This window comes from Rhinolophus sinicus, linkage group LG14 (assembly GCF_036562045.2).
Source record: "Rhinolophus sinicus isolate RSC01 linkage group LG14, ASM3656204v1, whole genome shotgun sequence".
NCBI lineage: Eukaryota > Metazoa > Chordata > Mammalia > Chiroptera > Rhinolophidae > Rhinolophus > Rhinolophus sinicus.
The window spans coordinates 17,645,876-17,668,638 of NC_133763.1; the positions used below are offsets into that span (position 1 = coordinate 17,645,876).

Sequence of the window (22,763 nt, forward strand, 5' to 3'; positions counted from 1 at the left end):
GTGAGCCCACATAGGTGAGAGCGTCGACGAAGACCCTGCATTTCATGTCCATCACTTTGTAGCCCCAATACCAGACACGGTGCCGCAAGCGTTTAAGGAATTAGCCTTATATAATTCTACAACATTCCACCGTACTGCTAATGCCCCCTCCGGCCGCCACAAGAACATGGGACAATCAGTAGGCTGCACTGCCACCCTAAGATTTTATCCACACAGACGACACGAGGGGCTTGGGTGGGACAGGAAATTAAAGCCTCTTCATCTCTGCACTGATACTGTCATTTGAAAGAATGGCATATTGGGACGATTTTCTAGCCTTACAACTCCTTGTTTGTGGAATGACCCACTCCAGCCTTCAGAGGGGACCTCCCAGAGCAACAGGATGTGCGCTGTTTCCCACCAACAAGCCCCAAAGAATCCCGCAATCTCTCCTCCCCCTTTACACTCTACCTACTGTCTGCTGCACTCAAGAAAGAAATGCACTAAATGCTATTTATTGCTTATTGTTTGAACACCTTTTCTGCAAAAAAAAATCCAAAGATCTCTACACACTGCTTTCTCACCTATTTTAAGTTCCATCGATATAGGGACGGAGCCCCAGAGAGCAGTTTCCAGGCTCTCGGCCTCACGTAGAAAGGTGCTGGCTCGGGTAGTAGATGGTCATCAGCTGTGACCAGATGGCCATCTGCTGTAACCAGTGAGCCATTATCCACTGATATAACTGCCGTGGCTACACTAGCAAGTGCGGTTAGCAAGTGGATTGTGGACTGCAGATCATGTGGATCCTACTTCCTGTGTCTCGCCCGGCCGCCAGCGAGATGGGGGTGCAGGAAGACCCCTCATTGGGGTACTGGCGGATGTTTGCTTCTGTATCTCAATCAGCCGGCACCGAGAATATAGTGGTATGGCTCCCCTGTCTACGGCTCCGTGGGTGCTCCTGTTTGTTTGGCCTCACATATCCTGTGTTCTTGTGCGGGGAGCAGGACCAGAGACCCTGCATGACATTTGCTAACAATCAAATATCAAGTATCATGAAAAACCATGTTATCTGGCATCCACAAACAATAAAATGTTTGAAGTAAATTATGATTATTAATTTCACCTGGCCCCTGTGGTTCATAGCTTATATTTAAGCATTTCAGATATAAATCCAGTATAAAAGTAACCATGTGAATATGCTGAAAATAACTGGTTCTTGATAAATCAAAATCGTTTGCAGTAAAATTGTTTTTCTGCATTATAATATTCTGATGTCTTCACATAAGTACGCTCCGAGTTTTTGAGTTTGGTTTTTGTGCATTTTTTTTCAGAGCCCTCCAGTACTATCCGCTGTTTCGTTGTTCTTGGGGAAGTGCTTTGGTGGCGATAACAGAATGCCACAACGCGCACGGCACAGCCCTGGCAACTGTCCCTGTGCGGCCCCACACAGCAGCCACCAGCCATGTGGCTATTTAAATTAATTAAAATGACCCAAAATGTGACCAGTTCCTCTGTCACACTAGCCACAGTCAAGCTCAGCAGCCACATGTGGCTCACGGCTACCCAAATGGCCCACACGGAGCTCAGCTGAGCTCTCATCCTGATGGAAAATTCACAGGTGGCGCTGGTCTGGAGAACTCGGTCTAAGCTGAGACCTTAACACGTTGCGTACGGCGGGGTTTAAATCCCTCCTGAAGATTCTCGTGATCCGTACGCAACGTGTTAAGGACAGGTCGGAGACTGGCTGGTCGAGGACCCCGGAGAGAGGGACGCAGAGAGGACTGAAAAACCCATTCCTGAGGCTTAGGGAAGCAGAATATACTCAGACGTCTGCCAGGACCTCAACATGGTTTCACTGGAGGCCAGACCAAGAAGGGCCTTAGAATTCATTCTGAATTCATGGAAAGGTCCCTCAAAAGTTTTTGGGCTGTGCTGTTTAGGAAGACATGCATTTTAGAAAGAATGCCTCTTACTAAAATGTGGATCACAGATTGGGAGAGGTGGAAATGGTACAAGACTAGGGCCAAGAAGACCAGTGTGAAGGCTCTTACAGGAATTCGGGTCAGTGACAATGACGCAGCAAAGACGGAGATGGAGAAACTCGAGAGACAGAACTACCCAACCATCTCACTCGGGTTCTAACCGGGTGTTGGAGGGTGAAAGGACTCTGGCTTGGGAAACTGAGCAGATGCTGAAACATGGGAAACGGAAGAGAAGCAGTTTCCATGGGGTGGGAGAGAGGGACAGAGAAACCGCACACACAGCTACCCGGGGAGCAGCACCACGGAAGGGCTCAGGGAGAGAGGAGCTCTGAACACACGGCTGCTCAAGTCACTGACCAACAGAAGGAAGGCAAAGTCCTGGTGTGGAGGCCCCACCCCGAAAGGACAGGGACAGAAGAATCCTGAGGAATGCCAACACTTACAGGGCAGGCAGAAGAGTAAGCCAGCAGGACAGAAGCAAACACCAAAAAAAAGTTTGAAGAAGGAAGTGATCAACAAGTTCAAATGCTACAGAGAAAGAAGGTGGGAAGCGTCCATCAGCTTCCACAAGTGGGGCATCAGTAACTCTGAGGAGTTTCTACAAAGCAGTGGAGGCAGAAGCTCCAGTGCTCGAGTTAAGGCGATGAGGGGTGAAGAGAGACAGTGTAGACAGCTCCCAACTTCTGCGTGAGACAGTGAAGAGACAGCCAGGCTGTAGTGACAGTGGACTGATGAAGGGCTAGTATTTGTCTGCTGGACACGACAGAAACAGGGCTGTGGCCAAACACAAGTCAGGTGACCCGGCGCAAGTTCCCTGGTTTCTCTGCACCTCGATGTAAAACAGGGATAATAATAGTATTATCATTACAAAATATTTCATAGGGTTATTAGAATTAAGTGCATTAATATTCGTAAAGCACTTAGAACAGTGCCTGCCACTTAGCACTCTAGAAGCATTTTAGATAAAATATGTGAACACTAATAGGAGGAGGCATAGAGAGCAAGAGGTCTACGCAAGGGCATAGAAAGAAGAGGAACAATTAAGGGCACAAGTCTCTGGAGGGGAGAGGGGAGAAGATCCAGGGCACAGGGGGCAGAATCTCCCTCTTCCATTGGGACCAGCAGAAGAAAGCGTGTGATACGAAGAAGTAAGCAAGAAGCGAACATGGTTTCATTGCAATGGCTTCAACCGGCTTGCTGAATTCAGAGGGAAGCACTGCTCGTGAGGTATGAGTTTGAAAGAAATAAATTGAAGACACAAATAAATAAATAGAAAGATATTCCATGCTCATGGATTGGAAGAATATTGTTAAGATTGTCCATACTACCCAAAGCAATCTACAGATTCAACACAATCCCTATCAAAATTCCAATGGCATGTTTCACAGAAATAGAACAAACAATTCTAAAATTTGTATGGAACCGCAGAAGACCCTGAGAATCAACAGAACTAAGTAGCATAGTAAGAAGGCACATCCACGTACAAGGAACCCACTAAGTTCTGAGACCAACTCTGAAATGACCTGCCCTTCTAGAACTTCCTCTTCTCATCTGTAAAGTACAGATAATACCACCTGCCCCATCAGAGGACTAAATTGGATTATATATATAAAGTACTTAATACGGTACCTGGCACAAAATTAGAACACAACGCAGATGATTAAATATTTTCTCCTTAAACATGAGAAATTTAAATACACAAAATACATTAACCAGGTTGTGTCTCTCCAGTTCCTCGTTTTTCATCTGTAGAGCAGGGAGGTGGACAGGTGAAAGGGTGTCTGAACAAAACGGTGAATACCTTCCACTCTAAGACACTCACCTAAGTAGCTTTGCAATTAGAAATATGCAAAGTATAGCTGCCCTCTTCTGATATCCACACTTCTAGTGGTACAAAAACAATCTAAATTTCAAGAAACAGATAATTGATGAAAGGTGATTACATAAACCGAACACACACATATTACATAAATAATTCAGTGATGCTTCAGTTTTAAATGTAAAATTACCACTAATAATTCTAAAGTAACTGTTCCTCCCTACAGGTAAATTAGCACCTACTTTGCATGGTAAGATTATGAAACCATCATTTCTCAGAATGCGTTCACTTGTAGTGAAGGGGCATCAGAGGAAAGCCCTCTGCTTCAGCCCACCTAGAGAAAGGGGAGTCAGGGGAGTGGAACACCTGTAGCCCCCCCCCCCCCATGAAAAAGGCCTCACAGAAGAGTGGAATCTCACACTACCTTTATTCCTACACAGGACTGGCGCACACAATCTCTCCCTAATCTCCAACAATATAAGATCTTGGCCACACAGCGACAATCCTTCCATTAAAGTAACAATGTAAAGGTTTGGAATATAGCTACAAGGTATCCTATATAGCTCTGAAGTAAGAAGCGGACGCGAAATGCATTCTTTCTGTTTGCCATATATTTGCCCAACAAACCTGAGAAGTAACCTCTTTAATTTCTTTTTCAAGTAACAAAATACATTGTCAACTGTCATCTTCAGGAATACTGGGCAGGTGGCTTAAGTACTACAAATTCCTACCAAAAATATGATCAGTAATATAAACATAGAAATTTTTATTCTCCACTATGATCAGTCTTGCAGGTCTAGCTTAGAACACGTCTTTTCCCAGATTCCCTGACTAGGCAGATGGAAGAGCTCTCTCAAGAAACCACAAGAAATTTCATCTTCAAACCATCCTTGACCTCGGCTTCCACAATTTTAAAAACTTTCAGAAGAGCTCACAGAACATTTCTTTCTTTCTTTCTTTTTTTTTCCAAATTTTACTGGGGAATATTGGGGAACAGTTTGTTTCTCCAGGGCCCATCAGCTCCAAGTCATTGTCCTTCAATCTAGTTGGAGGGCGCAGCTCAGCTCCAAGTCCAGGCACCATTTTCAGTCTTTAGTTGCAGAGGGCGCAGCCCACCATCCCATGTGGGAATCGAACCGGCAACCCTGTTGTTCAGAGCTCACGCTCTAACCAACTGAGCCCCCCAGCCGCCCCCCAGAACATTTCTTTAAAACACCTCCTTCCCTAACAACCTACCATCAGTATGTTGCCCCATCTGGAAACGTCTACAGTTTGCAGAACTTCAGCATCCAAGCCCAACAGGTCCCCTCCCTGGAGGCCCCAAGGAGCTGGGAGACATCAGCCATCATTAACAGGGCCCAGTGCCCACCGCCCCAGGCGGGGTTTCCTGATGGACTGCTCATGCTCCACTTTTGTTTTTCTTTTTTTGTCTTTCAGACAAAGGCAATTTTAAAGAAAGGAACAGGGTCATTTTACCAGTTGATAGTGAAGACATATTATGTAAACCACGGCAGAACAGAATAGTGCATTAGTGTCCCAGGACTCCTAACACAGTCCCACAACCTGGGCAGCTTAAAGCAACACAAACTATGCTCTTACAGTTCTGAGAATGAAGGCTGAAACTAAGATGTCACAGCCCGAGATAAAAAAACCACGATGCCTCCACAATTCATCCCCCGCACTTATCACTATGTCTAGGATAAAGCAGGTGCATGAACATGCTTGTGGAAGGAATTAAAAAGAGTTATTTTCAATAAATAATCCACAATAATTTGAGTTTCTATCTCATATGGAAAGGCAAACTGGAAACACCCAAGTGTTGTATTTGTGCACCCTGCCATTTGTTTCTGAACTCAACCCCAAAGCTCATCTGCCCTCAATTTTACACATACAACAGCCCTGGCAAGACCCTATTTCAACACAAGTTTATGATTTCACGTCAGCATTTTCTCATTTTTATCTTTTATTGGCCATTATCAAAAATGACGTTTATATATGTTAAAAGTTCATTTATAAAATCACCACCTCTCATCAAAGATTAATGAGGTCTGATTGTGACATCTCTTTAACGCTTTAGAAAAGCTGAAAATAGTCACAGAGGGGGAAAAAAGGAAGAAAGAAATATCAGGGCTGGGGAGGGAGGTAAGAGAGCAGCACTAGAAATTGGGGGAATACCAGTTGTGAAGCCAGACAGCTCTGGCTCAAACACTCTCCCTACCTCAGACAAATTAAAGCAGCTCTCTGGATTTCAGCTTCCTCACCTATGAAAATAAGTGTTCCATCACCCCCCTCAAAGGGCTGCTTGGAAGTGATTTCATTTAATCGTCTCAAGTGGCCATTAACAGAATGCCTGGCACACAGCAGACAGACAGTAAATATTAGTTGTTCTCCCCATTCTGCACCAAATGTAACCCCGTCACCTAGATTTCCTTGCTCCAAGTTTCACCTGCCAAATACACCGGGTATCTCTATAGGAGCCAACAGTATGAAACTCAAATGGTATTACACCAAGTTCTGAACTCTGCTCTATTAAAAATCAGAACCTCCTCTTTAAAATCACCACCACGGGAAGCCTGCGACCTTGCTAGGGCAGAGACAGGGCCGGCAGGGAGGGACAGGGAGGCTGCAGGCATTCCTGGTGGGCCCCCTTCCCAGGTTATCAAGAGAATCCTCACAGAATGTGAGCACTAAGACAAGACTTAATCCAATCACCTGGCTTTACAGAAACAGCAAGAAGGTAAACGCTTTGTTCAAGGTCATCCAGGCAGCTAGGCACAGAGAGCGCGAAGCCTCAGCCACCTGTCTCAGACTCCAAGATTAGCACCATGTTTCCCCGAAAGTAAGACCTAGCCAGACCATCAACGCTAATGCGTCTTTTGGAGCAAAAATTAACATAAGACCAGGTCTTATTTTACTATAAGACCAGGTTTTACATAATATAATATAGTATAATATAATATAATATAATATAATATAATATAATATAATATAATATAATATAATAAATATAATATAAAATACCAAGTCTTATGTAATATAATATAAGACCCAGCTTATATAATAAGACCAGGTCTTATATTAATTTTTGCTCCAAAAGGCACATTAGAGCTTATGGTCTGGCTAGGTCTTATTTTCGGGGAAACAGGGTCCCCCTGTAACACATGCCCTATGCTGCTAAAGAATGTATTCCCTTGTTCTCAGTCAGGCAACAGCGTCCTCTCAGATTAGACAACTGTATTTATATATCGCTGGGAAAATGTTAACAGACACTTGAGGCAATACAACTTTAAAACAGTACATCCAAACACAATCTAGAGAGCGAGCTGAAGTCCTAACAGTGAAGCAATCCCAAATAAGGCGGCATTCTAAAACCGCTGTAATGCTGGCGTTATCACTGTGTGGCGTTCCTGTCTCCAAGGTCACCACGCTGAAGGAAACAACGCTCATTTGCATAATTTCTGGTGTATTAAGTCAACTGTGTAATGAGCACGTTTTTCTTTTGAATACCAGAGTGTACTTGCTTCCCCCAAATATCTGAGTAGCCCTTCTACATACAAACATATTTGCCCTATCGGCCATCATTTCTACACGTCTGCAGCCTTCTAGATGGTGGTTAACGTCATAAACCATTCAATTCACGGTAGATGGAGAAACAGGTTGTGCGAATGAGTTCCAAGCCTTTCAAAAAACACCATTTTTACTTACCAAAAAAAAAAAAAAGACTGACAAACTATGGTTATTCAGACTAGAGCACTTGGCAGGGATTTTCTCAAAAATGAACAAAATAAGTCTGTCACTTCAAGGAAAACAACTGACAGTTTTGTTGCCAAAGATAAAACTTGAGCTTTCAAGCAAAGTCAGAATTTTGGAAAATCGGTATTCACCATCTTAAACTTGACAGCTTCTTAATTAAAGACTTTTCTGATTATTAGGTAGTGATATTAACAAATGTGATTTTTTTGAAATATTGTATAATGAAACGTGTCAACAGTTGAAAGATTTATGTAACTCACTGAACCAGTGTTTTCCAAATTACCTACAAAACCATGCACAGATAAAAGTTCCATTCAAAGTGCAAGATACACCAATGAATTTTAATGAAACCAAGTACAAACATTTCACTATGATTTCGGATTCCACACTGTAACTACGCTTTAAGAAACCACTCCTCATAGTTTTAATGTAATATCAAATTATCTGAAAAGGTTATTCAAATATCCTCCCTTTTCAATTAGAAACCTGCCAGATTTCCTTCATGTTCTTCAACCAAAACAACATACAACAGACGGAATGCAGACGCAGCTCTCAGAATTGAACTGTATTCTCTGAGCCAGACATTACAGACATTTATAAAAATACAAAGGAATGCTTCATTCTCACTAAACTTTTGTTTTGGAAATTGACAATTTTCATAAAAACTATGTTTATGTTAACACGTAATGAATTTAATGTGATTGTAAATAAATTAAGTCGTCAAACAGTTTTAATTTCTAATACAGTAAATATCAACAAATATCAATAACACACATAAACCGAAGCTCTTTGGAGTTCGCAGTAAGACCATAAAGTGACCATGAGATCACAAAATTTGAGAACCACAGCTCTGAATGATTAGCGTCCTTACTGGTTAATAACATCACTGAAAATGCAATATACCTCGGACAGTACATACACTTAAAACACTTAAGTCATAGAACATTTTAAACATGGCAAAATGAAACCAGAAAAAGGACTTTCAAACATGATACCCTGGATGCAAAAAGCATGGCCACAAATCTTACCCAGGAGTTTCCACTGCTGCAATCACCAAGAAAGCCACAGATGTCCCTGACAAGCGAGAGCCAAAATAAGGAGCCACAGACTCCATAACAAAGGCTACTTGGCTAAAATGTCTGGCTTTGAAGAGAAGTTGGGGTGGGAAACATAGAAAAGAGAAGTGGGTAGAGAAAGTTCCAGCAATCAGCAAATCAAATGATAAGGCAGTGTCCACGATTGAAGAGAGAGGGAGCGACTTACACTTGCTTCATAGTTTACTATTAAAACACTTCGGCATTCACCCATTTATTCTTTTTTACAAGAACGCAACATCCCCCACTCCCAGCACCTTGCATGAAGATCAGAGGGGGACCCAAAAGCTTTTATGTATCTTAGCTTCAGTGACCCTGTAAGATAAGCCGTATAAATAGTATCCCCATTTCACAAACGGTGAAACTGAGTCTCTGGCAATTTAAAAGACTTCCGTAGTCGGGAAGAACCAATATCCCTCTGCGAGCCTTGCGGGCTCTTGTTTGCCTCCTCTCCTGCACATGCCAAGGGTGGTCCTCAGGGGAGTCCTGCACCAGCAGCATCAGCGCCATTGGGGAACCTGTTAGAAATACCACTTCCCAGGCCGACCCAGACCTACTCAGTGTGCAACTCTTGGGGTGAGCCCCAGCAACCTGTGTTTTATCAAGCCCGCTGGATCACTTTCACATATGAACCAAAGGCCTAGAAACAATGACAGCACAGGCAGGAGCCCATCGCCAGAACTACCGTGTTTTCCGGAAAATAAGACCCGGTCTTATATTAATTTTTGCTCCAAAAGATGCATTAGGGGTTATGTTCAGGGGAAGTCCTCCTGAAAAATCATGGTAGGGCTTCTTTTCCGGTGAGGTCTTATTTTCGGGGAAACACGGTATCTTAGTCTACTAGAGCTGTTAGAATAGAATACCACAGACCAGGGGGCTTAAACAAGAGAAAGCTATTTCTCACAGTTCTGGAGGTTAGAGGTCCAAGACCAAGCAGCTGGAAGGGTAGGTGTCACTGTGAGGCCTCTTCTCTTGGCTTGTACACGGCCACCATCTAGCTCATCGTGTGCTCAAAAGACCCCTTCCGGAGAGAGAAAAACCTCTCCTTTTTATAAGGCCATCAATGCTATGGGATTAAGGCCCCATCCATATGACCTCATTTAACCTTAATTAACTCCAGACAGTCACACAGGGATTGGGGCTTCAACACATGAATTGGGGCGGGGAGGGGACACACACAATTCAGTCCCTAACCACCTTCAGAGAGGAAACGCTCAGGCCTCATGCCAAGGACGACGCTGCCAGTCCAGGCCCTCAGCCGCAGAACCCAGGACGGGAGGGACGAAAAGGGAGGATTCACCTGGCAGAGGAGCAGCTGTCAGGGGACCCCAGCAGTGACAGGACCCGAGCAGCTGAGGACTCAGGGGCATCCCCACAGAAAGGGAGGACGGAGGGAAAGCCATTTCCTGCACTGGTGCCTGATGCTAACGGTGGCAAATACTGACTGAGCATCGCCTCGTGTGCCAGGCCCTGTGCTAAGGCTTCTGGTGCACCTGTTCATTTAATCCTTGTTACCTCCATTGCAGAGATGGAAATGGAGGGCTTCAAGGTTAAGTAGCCTGCCAAGGAGCCACTGCGGCTGCTGGCAAGTGGCAGCGATGGAATCACGCCCAAGGCGGCCCTCAGAGCCAGGTCCTAACCTCCCGTCTACTAGAAGGGAGGGAAGAACACAGGCTCACATCCCACCTGCAGGCACAGGAGAGACTCCAGGCAGAGGCCTGACAGCACCGTGGGGAAGAGCACACGCGTCACGGAAACACAAAAGACCAGGAAAGATACTTGACTTCACTGAGAAGGAAGTCAAATAAGCAAAGGACAACGGACACGCCTGGACACAGGCGACTCCCGCACCACTGAGAAGACCAGGCTGCTACGGCCTTTCAAGGCGGCCCAGGAACACGCACCAGGTAGAGGTGACCAGAGCGGCAACCCAATACCTCTTTCCAGGAATGTACCCTAGGATGCCGAGGTGACTGTCAAGGGCTGCTCTTTATGGAAAGTGACACACTGTCCATGAGAGGTGGTCAGGCAAATCACGTTACTTAGGATAGGATGCCGCTGGCTGAGCTTTTAGAAAAGAAAGAGTAGCGCTCTATGTATTGATATGAAAAGATCAGCCACGGTATTTGGGGAAAAGGGAGCTGCACATGTACAATTATTATCACACTGTGAAATCCTGCGTCCCACTAAAAAGTCTGGAGTAATAATTAATGTCCTGGACTTTACTGGGGGTGGGAGCCTTCACTTTCTACTTTATACATGTTTTATGGTGTGAATACTTTGGAATAAGTGTATTTACAATCAGCCAGATGTTAGAAAAATTATTTATTATAATTTTTTTCCCTATGTCAAATGATCTACCCTCCACCCAGGTTCTGCCAGCCGGTAGCCGTGGCTGGGTTGTCAGCTCTCACGAAGCCCCGATTTCCTCACAGGTAAGTGAGAACCACCATGGGGAAGAGGACGCCTGCTGTCTGCTCTCAGACTGCGTTCTCTGCTTTCCTTCGCAGCGCTCACCGGAGTGTGCCCACAGCCACAGGCAGTGACAGGGTCTGCAGGGAGGGGCGCTCCCTGAGGGCAGGCCTGTTATCCCAGGGCCCCCCAGGGTGCCTAGCAGAAAGAGCTTATCAAGTAATAACTCATGAACAATACAATCTATAGGTAGGGTATTTAATAAATACTAGAAATATAAGAATGTGTCGGTCTGAGGTAATCTATATTTCAATTTTGAAGGAATTTTGGGGGAAAAAGTTTATGAATCTTTGAAACCCTACACACACTCCAAATATTTTAAAGGTATAAAAGTGATCTATCTAAATTTCTTAACAATTGTGGAAATTCAAAATGAAAGCTGTCCAAATTTTCCATATTCCTGCTTTGGAAGTTTAAAAAATATTTTCAGTCCACTCATCTGAAATCGTAATTCAGACTTAATTCAATCAAAAAGGAAGTATGTTGCCTCCAGAGTTCCCTGCCCCACGGGTACACACACTTTCCCACATCCAAATAGTGTTACGAATTACTCGTGATGCTCCAGAATGCACTATGCACATGAACATACGATCAAATTTAACTCAACTTTCACAGCTAGTTATTTTACACTTTTCAACGCATCCTGCCCACCCATCCCCCCAGCACAGCTAAGGTTTAACGACAGAACCGCTTGAGCGGCCGCGTGACCACAAGGAAAGTGCGAGTGCAGAAGTCGGGGCTGTTACCGTGTGAGGGCCAAGGTCCCATCTACACGGAGGCCACACTCTCTCTAGAGAAACAAAACATACACTGAAATAACACGTGAAATAATTTTGAGCTCTTTGAAAAGTTCTACACCAAGATATTGCCAAGTCTGAGAACTAGCCAGTGTTTACATTATAACCAACAAAAAGTAACTAAATGAAAACATACAATGACGCTCTCCTTTTCAAGCAGGCAAATCACCGTCATTCAAATTTGACTAACTATAAAAACTAAGGTTCTGAGTGGAATTCTAGTAATTTCCTTTCCAAGACAGAATGTGTCAGCTTCACCAGAGGACCACACTGAACATCACCGGGAGACAGGACGCAGACAAGTCCTGTGCCCCGTGCGCTGCCCTGAGGAGAGACCCTGCGGCCAAAAAGCCTTACCCTAAACCTAAACAAGAGGGAGACAATTTAATTTGCTAACTACGTTCCCTTTTTGACCATCTCAAAGCGACGTCTAATTTCTGGAACCCACTACAGTTCATCAATATTTACTGTCTTTCATAACCCTCGTCTGCTGCCATGCCGAAAACGTGTAGCACAAAGAAGCAAACTGACACAGTTTCCCTCCAACGGCTAACTTCCACGTACTTTTAGGCAACAAATGTTTATTGAGCAGCTGCCACACGTCACGCAGCGCTCTGGGTGCCGGGGCGCAGCAGCACACACGACGGGAACACCACTTTCCCTCGCAGAGCTGTATGCACCCTAGTGAGGACAGACTCAGAAGCAAGCTCGGCGAAGTAGCTAAATGGCACAACAGCAGAAACGCTGCGGCAGGAGGGGCACAGGAAGCTTGGAGGAAGGGGCGCCTTTCACGGGAGGTGTGGGGTGGCCTCCAGAACGTGCAGGTCCAGAAGGAGCTCAGGAGGCCGGCGATGACGGAGCTCCAGGTGGGAGCTCAGTGCGCGTCCCAGGGACCCGCAGGAGGGCGCGCGCCTGCTGCTTCCATGAGAACGGTGGTTTTGCCTGAGGGGGCCACGGGAACTTTGGGGGGGGGGTGACCTGACTGGGCTTGGACCCTCTGTTCCTCTGCAACAGACAGAAGGCGGCAGGACACAATGAGGGAGCCACGGAGTAATGCCAGCAGGAGACAGTGGCCACGGGGCAGGTGGCAGAAGTGGTGGGAGCCTGCACACACCAAACGAAGGCAGAGCCAACAGGACCTGAGGGTAAGTTTGATGCAGCGTGCAAAGCAAAGGAGAAGTCAGAGGAGCCGCTTTTCCATCTGAGACCACAGTGTGACAGAGGCTCTATCCCTCGCCCTCACCTTGCACCACAGCCCTGTGAAGGAGGCAACCAGTTTCTGTGTTCCCGCCTTTTACAAACGCAGGAATGAGGCTCCCTCAGGGGTTCTGTCCATATACAGTAGTATTCAAAACAGGAGCCTGCATTTCCTTCCCAAGTTTTGGGTTTCTCCCGTTATATCACACGGCTATCTTTTTGTTTTCCATTTATTGTTCTTTAAGACAGTGTTACCATGTACACAAGAGGGAGACGCCTTGCTGAGGGGGTTCCAAGGCCTGCTTGCACCCACAAGCTCGCTAACGTGAATCCATCTGCAGCCCGAGGTCGGGGGCTCCCTTTACCAAACAGAAGCTGGAAACGTCCGGGGCCATCTGAGTGCTGCCACGTTCCCTCACTCAGTTCAAGTCCAATTGATTCTGGAAGAAGAACAGCAACGGTTCCTGCATCCCTATTCATCAAAACTGCACTCCATGTGGCCAGCTAGTCACCCTGATCTCTTTTAGGAGGCAAATCCTGTTAATATTGCTGCTGTTTCTTAAGGTCACCTGTAAAATTCTGTCTTTCTCCAGTCTCATTTCTCACTGATCATAGGAGACATGCATTTAGCTCGCCCATAAACTCAAAAAACCAATGTGTCAGACAGTGTATTTCTGACTCTTGTCGCTGCCAGCAGAATTTCCCAGCATTCCCCTCCCCGTGGTGCCACTTGCACCCGCAAAGCCCCACCGCCCTGACCTGCCAGTTAAGTCCTTGCACTCACTCATTCCTTCACTGCGCACATCTCTGATGAGAGCTGAGTCCATTCTACGCTGAGATCCCAGCTAGTCATGGCACATGTCATTACAAGTGGGATGAGGGCCACAAAAGCAGAATAGGCTGCTGGGGCCTGCGAGGGCTACAGCCAGAGGAGATCTCCCTGAGCAATGAGAGACCAGAGGCAAAGGAGGGGCAGGAGCCAGCCAGGTGGGGAGGGCGGGTGGACAGGGCTCTAAGCAGAGGGAGGCAGAGAGCCAGCAGAACACTCGAGTGTGAGAACGGAGGGCAATGCAGCTAAGCAGAGGGTCCCGGAGTGCCGAGGCGCCAGAGAGCCTCGGAAGCCATGTGAAAACCCCCGGCTGGAAGAAGGCGGGGTGAAGCTGACTTAAGATGTTATACAACGAAGCGACAAGTCAGGCTTTTGGGGCGGGGAGGTCACCGTGATTACAGCGCGAGGCTTTTTCTTTGGTTTCTTCCACAGTCGCTGTTGGTTTGCCCCACACCACAACAGCTCTAGATGAACTTCTCATCAACTCTGACCACCTCCCCTAAAGCCTCGGACCCCCAAATGGCCTTCACACCAACACCCTATAGAACATTGCCTTTGTAAGTAAAACAATGTTTTGATCCTGTCATTTCAGAATTGTGATTGCTCTTGGAATCAAATTAAACCTACTAATCCTAACTGTCCCACAGCTGCCTAGCACCCACTACATTCTAAAGAAAACGTGTACAAATTGCTCCTTATGAATAGCACAGCCTTTAAATTAAAAAATGAAACAAAAAAAAACTTTCTTAAAATATTCACACAAGCTTCCACAGCAATTTGGAAAAAAAAATTCTTTCCTTTTATGATACATATTGAAATGTTTTAAAATAAAATAATATGCCGAGATCTGCTTCTAAATAATACTGAACGTGGTGGAAAATGGTGAGTGTGCAAATGAAGTAAGACTGGCTGTGAGTTAATGAACTTGGTGAAAGGTCCTTGATGGCTGAGTCTACTGCTCTAATTCAATGTGCTCGAAAGGTTCTACTATGTGGGCATCTGGAAGCATCTCAGAGTCCTCCAACTTCATATGAAGACTTCTTCTTTTGTTCTGTTACTTTTCCCTATAACAGCTGCTGCTTACAATGATACCAAATAGAACCCTCAGAGATTAAGCTATAGAGATTGTTCAAGAAATGTTTCAAGGAAGAAAACTGTGGTTTTAGAGCAAGTTACTCAATGAAGCGTCAGTAATTTTTTTAAAACCACCCTGCCTAAATATCTTTCTATCACCAAAATTATTTTAGTCAAACAATTCTCCTTGGCACTGATGGCTTAGTAAAACAACAGTTGATTTGTGTTAACAGATATTTATGCATTTCCAAATAACATTCTTGTATCAAGTATTTATCTTCTTAATTCATTTGTAACCCCCAACTCCATGTATGAAAACTGCTCAGCAAACGTGGTGTCCCGACTTACAGAACCGCTGACTTACGAAGGCTGAAAAGGACATCGGGGGTTCTAGACAACCAGCCATGTGATGTTTTTGTCTTTGGATTAACGTGCGTATGTGATCTGTTAAGACTTAGTGGGTCACTTAATGCTGTTTACTACACACACTACACACAGTGGGAGATGTGAAGAACCAGAGGAAGCTTCCTCAGTCCAAAACGGCGGATCGATTATTAGTGCCTTGCTAATATCTCACTCTAAATAATTATCACTTTAGGAAATAAAATAACCCTAATATCTCTATGTCACGTTACAGCTTCTATTGTAAGCAATTACAGGCTACAAAGAAATTGTGTGCTCCACACCTCTGAGTAGCGTACTTGTACCACGTTGTGTTCAGATGTTGGTGCTTTGCCACAATTACTGAGAGGAATTGCACCATTTCCACTCCTTGCTCAACATTTAAAGTCAAAGTCATCAAATAACGAAAGATTTCATTACCACCCTGTACTGACAGAGACCAATATTAATTATTATTTGAATTAACCTCTGAGCCATGGTTTTCATCAGTACTCAGAAAAGACAGGGACAATTTCTAATTACATGCCACCCTCATTATAAGTCACTAGGCCGCAAAGCTGTATCTGATGAGGCTGCCACACTTTGCCTCGAATCTGCTTTGGACCCCATTATAACCTTCTCATCTCCTCCACGTGGAAATGGAATTCAGCAAACCTCAGAGATTCTTTCCCCAGGAGGTACTATTTTTTTCCTTTAAAATTATGATGTGAGACTACATCTAAGTCTATTAGTAAAAGTCCTTAATGCAAAATAAACAGTATTCAATTTTTACACTTTACCATAAAGCTGAACAGTAACAGTCTTTTCACAGCCCACTGCTAAGTGACTCCCCACAGGGAACACGTGCAGCACGGAGACACTGGACGGAGGGATGATTCACGTCCTGAGTGGGAGCGCGCGAGATTTTATCAAGCTACTCATCATGGTTCACGATTTAAAACTTATCGTTTATTTCTGGAATTTTCCATTTAATATTTCAGACCGCGACTGGCTGCAGGTAACTGAAACTGTGAACTGTGAAACAGTGGATAAGGGGGGAACTGCTGTATATACTTCATTCTATTGTTAGAAAAACGCACCATTTTTAAATCCTAAAAGTTTCAGGCTAACTATCCATGACACAAATGTTCACATTTAAAATACCTCAAGATTACAGATTCAGCTATGGCGTTCTAGGATTCCTAAAACAATGGCAAGACAAGTGGAGAGCAGATAAAAATGAAATTATGTCCTCAACAAAACCAGACACTGAGTTTTTGAATCATGATTAGAACTTGATTTTAAACTTAACAAAATCAACTGCATGTTAGGATGCTCATTTACCATTGCCACTAAGGAGGAAGACATCACTTTTCCACAAGGCAGAAAGAGCCAAACAGTGTAATTTTGAGTGCAATTGACTCATTACTTGACTATATGCACAGCAGCCACATAGGATGTCAAGAAATTCTTGGTTACCTCTGTCTAGTCAGAAGAGTTAAAAAGAGAGGAACAATGACACAATATGATTTAGCACTATAATAATATAGTTACAATATAACAACTTTTACCTAAGAGTTTTAATTTAATTTCCAATTAAACCAAAACCTGTAAACCTACTCTACAGACTGTATGCTGGTTGTATGGGGATACAACAATAAAATTAATAAGTTTCAGTGATATTTACACAATATTTACCATCCCCACTTTCCTCTATCCTTATGCTATTTAGTCAAACATACACAGGATTCCCTCCTTTCGGAGAATCCATCATTTTCTAAGGTTAATCAAAACATAACAAGGTAGACAAAAGCACCTTGGTACTTATTAAGGATTGTACAGTATAACTACTTATTTTCAAAATCAGACCTTAACCCTTAACAGGCATAATCAGAAAAATACTAATAAAAATATTACAATAGCCCTAGTCTGCCTTCAAAGAGCTCATAATATAAAAGAAGAAAACAAGAATGGACAGAAATGCAGAAGAAGCATACTGCAGGCAGGAAAAGGGCCAGGAAAGATGCCACAGGGCCAGGCAAGAGACAGGAGGGCACCTCGCTGTGTGGTTACTGATGGAACAGTCTACAAGGAGGCATGTGCCCCATAGAACTAGAAAGAAAAGACACTCGAATAAGGAAGTTGCATTCAGTTGAAAAGAAATTAGAAACGGCTGCACAGGAGAGGTAGCATTTGAAACGGACTGAAGCCAAGCAGCATCCGGAAGGCAACGGTGGGTCTGAGTGGATGAAATACCCTCAAATAGGGCGAGCAAGAGCAGAGGCACCGAAGAGGGAAACTGCTGTGTGTTTAGGAACCGTGAGGAATCCAGTTAAGTCTGATTACGGGATACACTTCAAGAAGAGTGCATACTGTGGTTAGAAAGTAAGGCTCGCATTAACAATGGAAGACCCAAGTGCCAGCGGAGGGGGTCAGTTTGGTTTTCAAGGGGTAAACACAAAAATGGGTGTGAAATGAGGGGACAGGCACAAGCAGAGAACTCACATAAGAAGTTTTCCAATAGCCCAGCGGACACTGCAATGTGCACAGAGTCTAAGAGGCCATGCCCGGGACACAGACATAAATCTATAAATGTACGAACCTGGGCGCCAGGGGTTGGGAGGGCTGCGAGGGGAGAGAAGGGCACTGAAGCGGGGACAGTACTCCTGGATGCCTGGGAGGGAGAATGGCGCGGGGAAAGCCACATGCGATTTTGAACACTGACTACACACAGCACAGGTCTGATTTCCTCCGTCCTCGTGTGAAAACCTTCACGGGCTCCCTCTGACTATGAAAGAAACCCAGACTCATTCCGAAAGCCCTCCTGAAGCTCATCTTCACACATCTTCTCTATCCCATCCAGACCAAATTCTCCCTGTTTCCTAAATACAAAGCTGTGTTGCTGTCCTCACTCATTTTTCCTCCTCCCCATTCAATTGTTACTCTCTCCAGTTATCAGCCATTCCTTAAATCCTGTACAAAAGCTAATTCCTCCAGGAACTCTCCCCAACACTTTAACTGGCCAAATGTTATAAACGTGTACAGCCGTAATGCTTTGATACATTGTACCTTTCGAGTTGGATTCAAATAGGAATGTGCGAGTGCCTGGCCCGGCTACAGCAGGTCGTCAGCAAGTGCTGGCTGAGTTATCTACCAACAGCGACCCAATGCGGATAATAAATTCTTCACAATTACTATGAAAATCCCTCAAAGTAAACTCTTACAGAAGGGTAACTTGTAAATTTTTTTCAGGAATCCAATCCACTAAGCAGTAAATGGGACATCTGCTACATTAAGAGACACATCAAAGTCACACCATTTCATGGGGAACAAGTGCATGACATAAAGGTAGACAGCACATTACAATCTTCCGGTTTATCAGGACTAGAGAAGAGTCGCTGAGGGTGGGGGACAGAAGTCAAATTCCTCTCCATAGAAAGAGCTGCCAGGCAAGAAAGACTCCTGGATGCACAGACTCACAACATTTTAATTGAAATCACTTATCAATAAATCTAGTTTTCTCAATAGTTGCAATATTTCAGCCTCTGTGGATGCAGGAATAAACCAATTCTAAGTCTATACTACACAGCATCAAAAGGCGTTTCTCAATAACATTTATCAGATTTTATAACAGATTCAGGGCTCCTATGCAGAATCCTAACATTAATATAATATATACAGAGGGTGCCAAAAAAATGTATACACATTAAGAAAGGAAAACTGTACTAAAATTGTAATACTCAATATACTCACACACCAATAACAAAAGAGAATACAAGTCACGTTTGACTCCTGCAATTACAAGAGGTGCTCAAAGTGGTTACCATCAGCGTCCACACACTTCTGATTATGGCAAACTACTGCTTAAGCAACGTTGACCAAAGTGTCTACTTGTACACATTTTTTTTTTTGGAATATTTTAAAAGATCTTAGTAGATGAGTAAATAATGTCAAAAGAACTTTCTTTTCTTCATATATGAAAAATAACTTTTGGCACATTGACTTTTTTAAATGGCAAAATATTTTAACTGATAGGTTTAAAACTTCTTAAATCACCAAATCACCGCAAATTACTATACTTTGGTCCTTATAATTTGAAGATAAATGTGCTATTCTCTCATTTATCTTTTTATGTGTTACAACTCTAATTCTTACTTTTCATTATGATTGTTCAATAATTAGAGCAAGAGCTTCTATTAAGAAGTTCCGTAACATGCAATTACAGAACAAGGGGTCTCCCACCACCCTTTGCTCTTCCACCACCTACACAGCTCAGATGCTGTTCCAGCACACTGTTTAAATTATTCCCATTGAATTATAGGTGAAATTCTAGTCAAGCACCAAAAAATTCCCTGGTATCATGAAATTCACTCTTTCACCAAGTTAAAAATATCAGTTACTATAAAAATGTGCCATGCTAAATTATTCCTAACTACTTCCTGGATGTTACCCACTTAAGCCATTCATAATGGATCAACTACCGAAACTAAATTCAAGCTTTCACCATTTTAAATAATTTTTCACAGGCATAATTAGAGAATAAAATATTAATCAGAGAACTTGCTACACCACCCAACAGCAATCAGAACAAATCAGCATAATCACCACAGTATACAAAGGTCTGTGCGTTTGTATTAAATACCCTGTGAAATATCTGAAACTGCATACACAGGGTCCACTTAAAAAAAAAAAAAAATGAAATTCACCGTTTCAGGATCCTCATGGTGGAAAGGCATTTGATTCTGTTTTGGAGTCATGCGGCCTGGAATCGAGTACGTCTCATCCATGCATGTGGCTCTGAGTAAATCCTAAATTTCTTCTTCTATAAAATGCCACATGGTGTATTAAAGTGCCTGGTAAGCAATAAAACATGGTACAAATGTGATTCGCTTTATTATATGATGTTGATCAATGCACAGGACTTCAAATCAAGAAACACTGTTACATGTAGCTTTTCTCCCTGCCTGCTCTTCTACGTGTGTCACCAATATCTTTGCACTAACTGTATCTACATCACAAAGAGTGTGTGGCTGCACTTGTCTGACGTCCAGCCATAAAACTATTAGCAAGAATCCTGCCATTTTCACTCTATGAGGTTTATTTGTGGACACCTTATTATAAGTTAAATTGGTAACATTCAGCAAGTAGTTAGGAATAATGCAGTATGTCACGTTTACAGCATTGAATATTTTGGAACATTTGATAAAAATAGTTCTCTATTAAATGTAATATCTAACCCCAAGTAACAAATCCACATCTTCAGTGAATCCAACTTTTCAGTGAAACCCAACAATTAAGTAACTATCAACCTAGCACTACGAACAACACAAACAGGCATGTTCATATACACATACTTTGTCCTCAGTGAAGGCATATGTCCCCGGTTCGAGGAGCAAGGCATAAACAAGTAGCCCCACTTCCTACTTTGCCCTCACGTACGTCTGCGCCCGCCATTCTCGCTGCCTCCGTAGCAGAGCAGCCCTGCTCCTGTGAGTTAAGGCTCCTCTCTCCATCAAGACTCACACTCCATCAATTATTCTTTGCTCTCCCAAGCAGTCCTATATAATCCATCTCTCAATTGGATCCTTTCCATACTTAAGTCTCTGCCATTTGATTAAAAATGAAAAAAGCAGACAGAGCTCACCTGGTTTGTAGGAGAGGGGAGAAAAAAAGCTGGTGACCCTAAATTGTGGTGATTGGCAGGGGCTGCTACGGGTAAGTATATAATTGTACAGTCCTTTCACTACACAAGGGACTGGGGAAAGCAAGTGGGTGTAAAAATGCAACCAACCCACATGCCCTAGAGAAAGGGCACCTCTTATTAGTTTACACAGGCACCCTATGGGCTAGGGCTGGCCCCACAAACATCTGGTCACCCAGCTAGCCATTCAGACAACCCAGAAACCCAGGAGTCACCAAGGACACCTTCCTCCAATGCCTCCCAAGCTCCAATCTCTCATCAGACCATACTGATCTCACCTACTCAATCTTCCGCAGAGCCACCCCCTTCCGACTGTATCCATGACCACCACACTGGATCGAACCACTAGGAACTCGCACGGGACTACACAGTAGCCTCCCCCACCATCACCCTCCAATCTACGCACATGGCACAACCAGACTAACTGCTCCCATTGTTCTTGGGGTACACACTGAGCTCTCCCCCATGCAGCCACTAAGCATCCAGACAGGAGGACCCCAGCTCATGCCTACCTTCCGTAGGTAAGCCAGTCTTTCCACACCTAAGTCAAACGCCTGCTACCCACACCATAGCACCTCACACTGCTCCTTTTCTTTTAAACAATTAGTTGCACTTTTATATGTTTGTTTGATCATTTGATTAATAACCATCTATCCCACTAGCCTTGGCACCTGGTAGTTTGGCTCACCTCTGTGTATCCCCGACACTCAGCAGGGTGCCCCAGTCCACAGATAGTCCTAATTACTCTTTTGGATCAGTACATAAACATGAAACAAGTAATTCTAGAGCCAACACCTTAGGGAGGATGAGATAAAATATATGAGCACATGAGCACGGACGAAACTCAAACAAGGTAGAGATTCTTCTATGAGTGGATTTAATATGTTAAAGGTGGGGGGCAGCAGGAGAAAGGGCCCTTCCTGGGCACAGTTCAGAGCATGGCATGAGTGGTGAGCGGAGCTGGGCCACACGGGGAGGAGAGGGAGCACGGGGCAGCGGGCGGATGGGACTGGGGGGTCTTCACAGAGTGGGTGAAACTTTTACACTGTGGTCCCAGGAGCTGAGACATGCTTAAGTCAAGATTAATTTGGCAAAAAGATGTCAGATGCAGGAAGAGGTGGGAGCTGAGCTGTTTCAAAGTGAGGCAGAACCACAGACCAGGCTCAGAAACGGGCCAAAGGCAGGGAAAGGGAGCAGAGAGGATGACACCTGCGTGCAGGGCCGTGGGGGGCGGCCCTTCTGGGGGGCAGAGTAATACGTATTCAGTTTACACGCAAGGACAGGAGTGGAACAGACATTTTTTATGGAGCTAAAAGCACGAGAGCCAATGCAGTGGCTCCCATTACTGAAGCATCATGAATGTGTCTTTTTCCTTGGGGAGGAGGGTGGAGAATGGAGCAGAGACTATAATGTCACTGACAGGGTTTTAACCAAACAGGATTTCGAGAACTTACCCAAAAATGGCTTCTAAGACGTAAGTACTTTAATGGGGGAAATGAAAGCATAAATAGCCTTCTGTTCTTGTTTTGTTTCCTTCCCATAACCTAACCTTGACCAATGAGAGAGGAAGAGAAGGTGATGAAATTCTAACAGGTTCTCCCCTAGGCCTTTCATTTCAGCACTATCACCATTCACCTGGCCAAAGGCATTTTGGAGAAGAAATAAGAGCTCCCGTTCGCAGGCTC

General features: G+C 44.1%; 1 protein-coding gene across 5 annotated transcripts in view; it reads right to left on the reverse strand.

Moving 5' to 3' along the window:
* The window catches only part of CHD7 (chromodomain helicase DNA binding protein 7), a 211,760-nt gene that overhangs the window by 142,205 nt on the left and 46,792 nt on the right, over positions 1-22,763 (reverse strand). The window contains exon 2 of one of the 5 annotated variants that reach the window (XM_074318932.1): positions 20,084-20,230. The exons of the other annotated variants lie outside the window; for them this stretch is intronic. The gene's annotated coding sequence lies outside the window, so the exon portion shown is untranslated. The remainder of the gene's footprint in view (positions 1-20,083; positions 20,231-22,763) is intronic. 5 annotated transcript variants of the gene reach the window in all.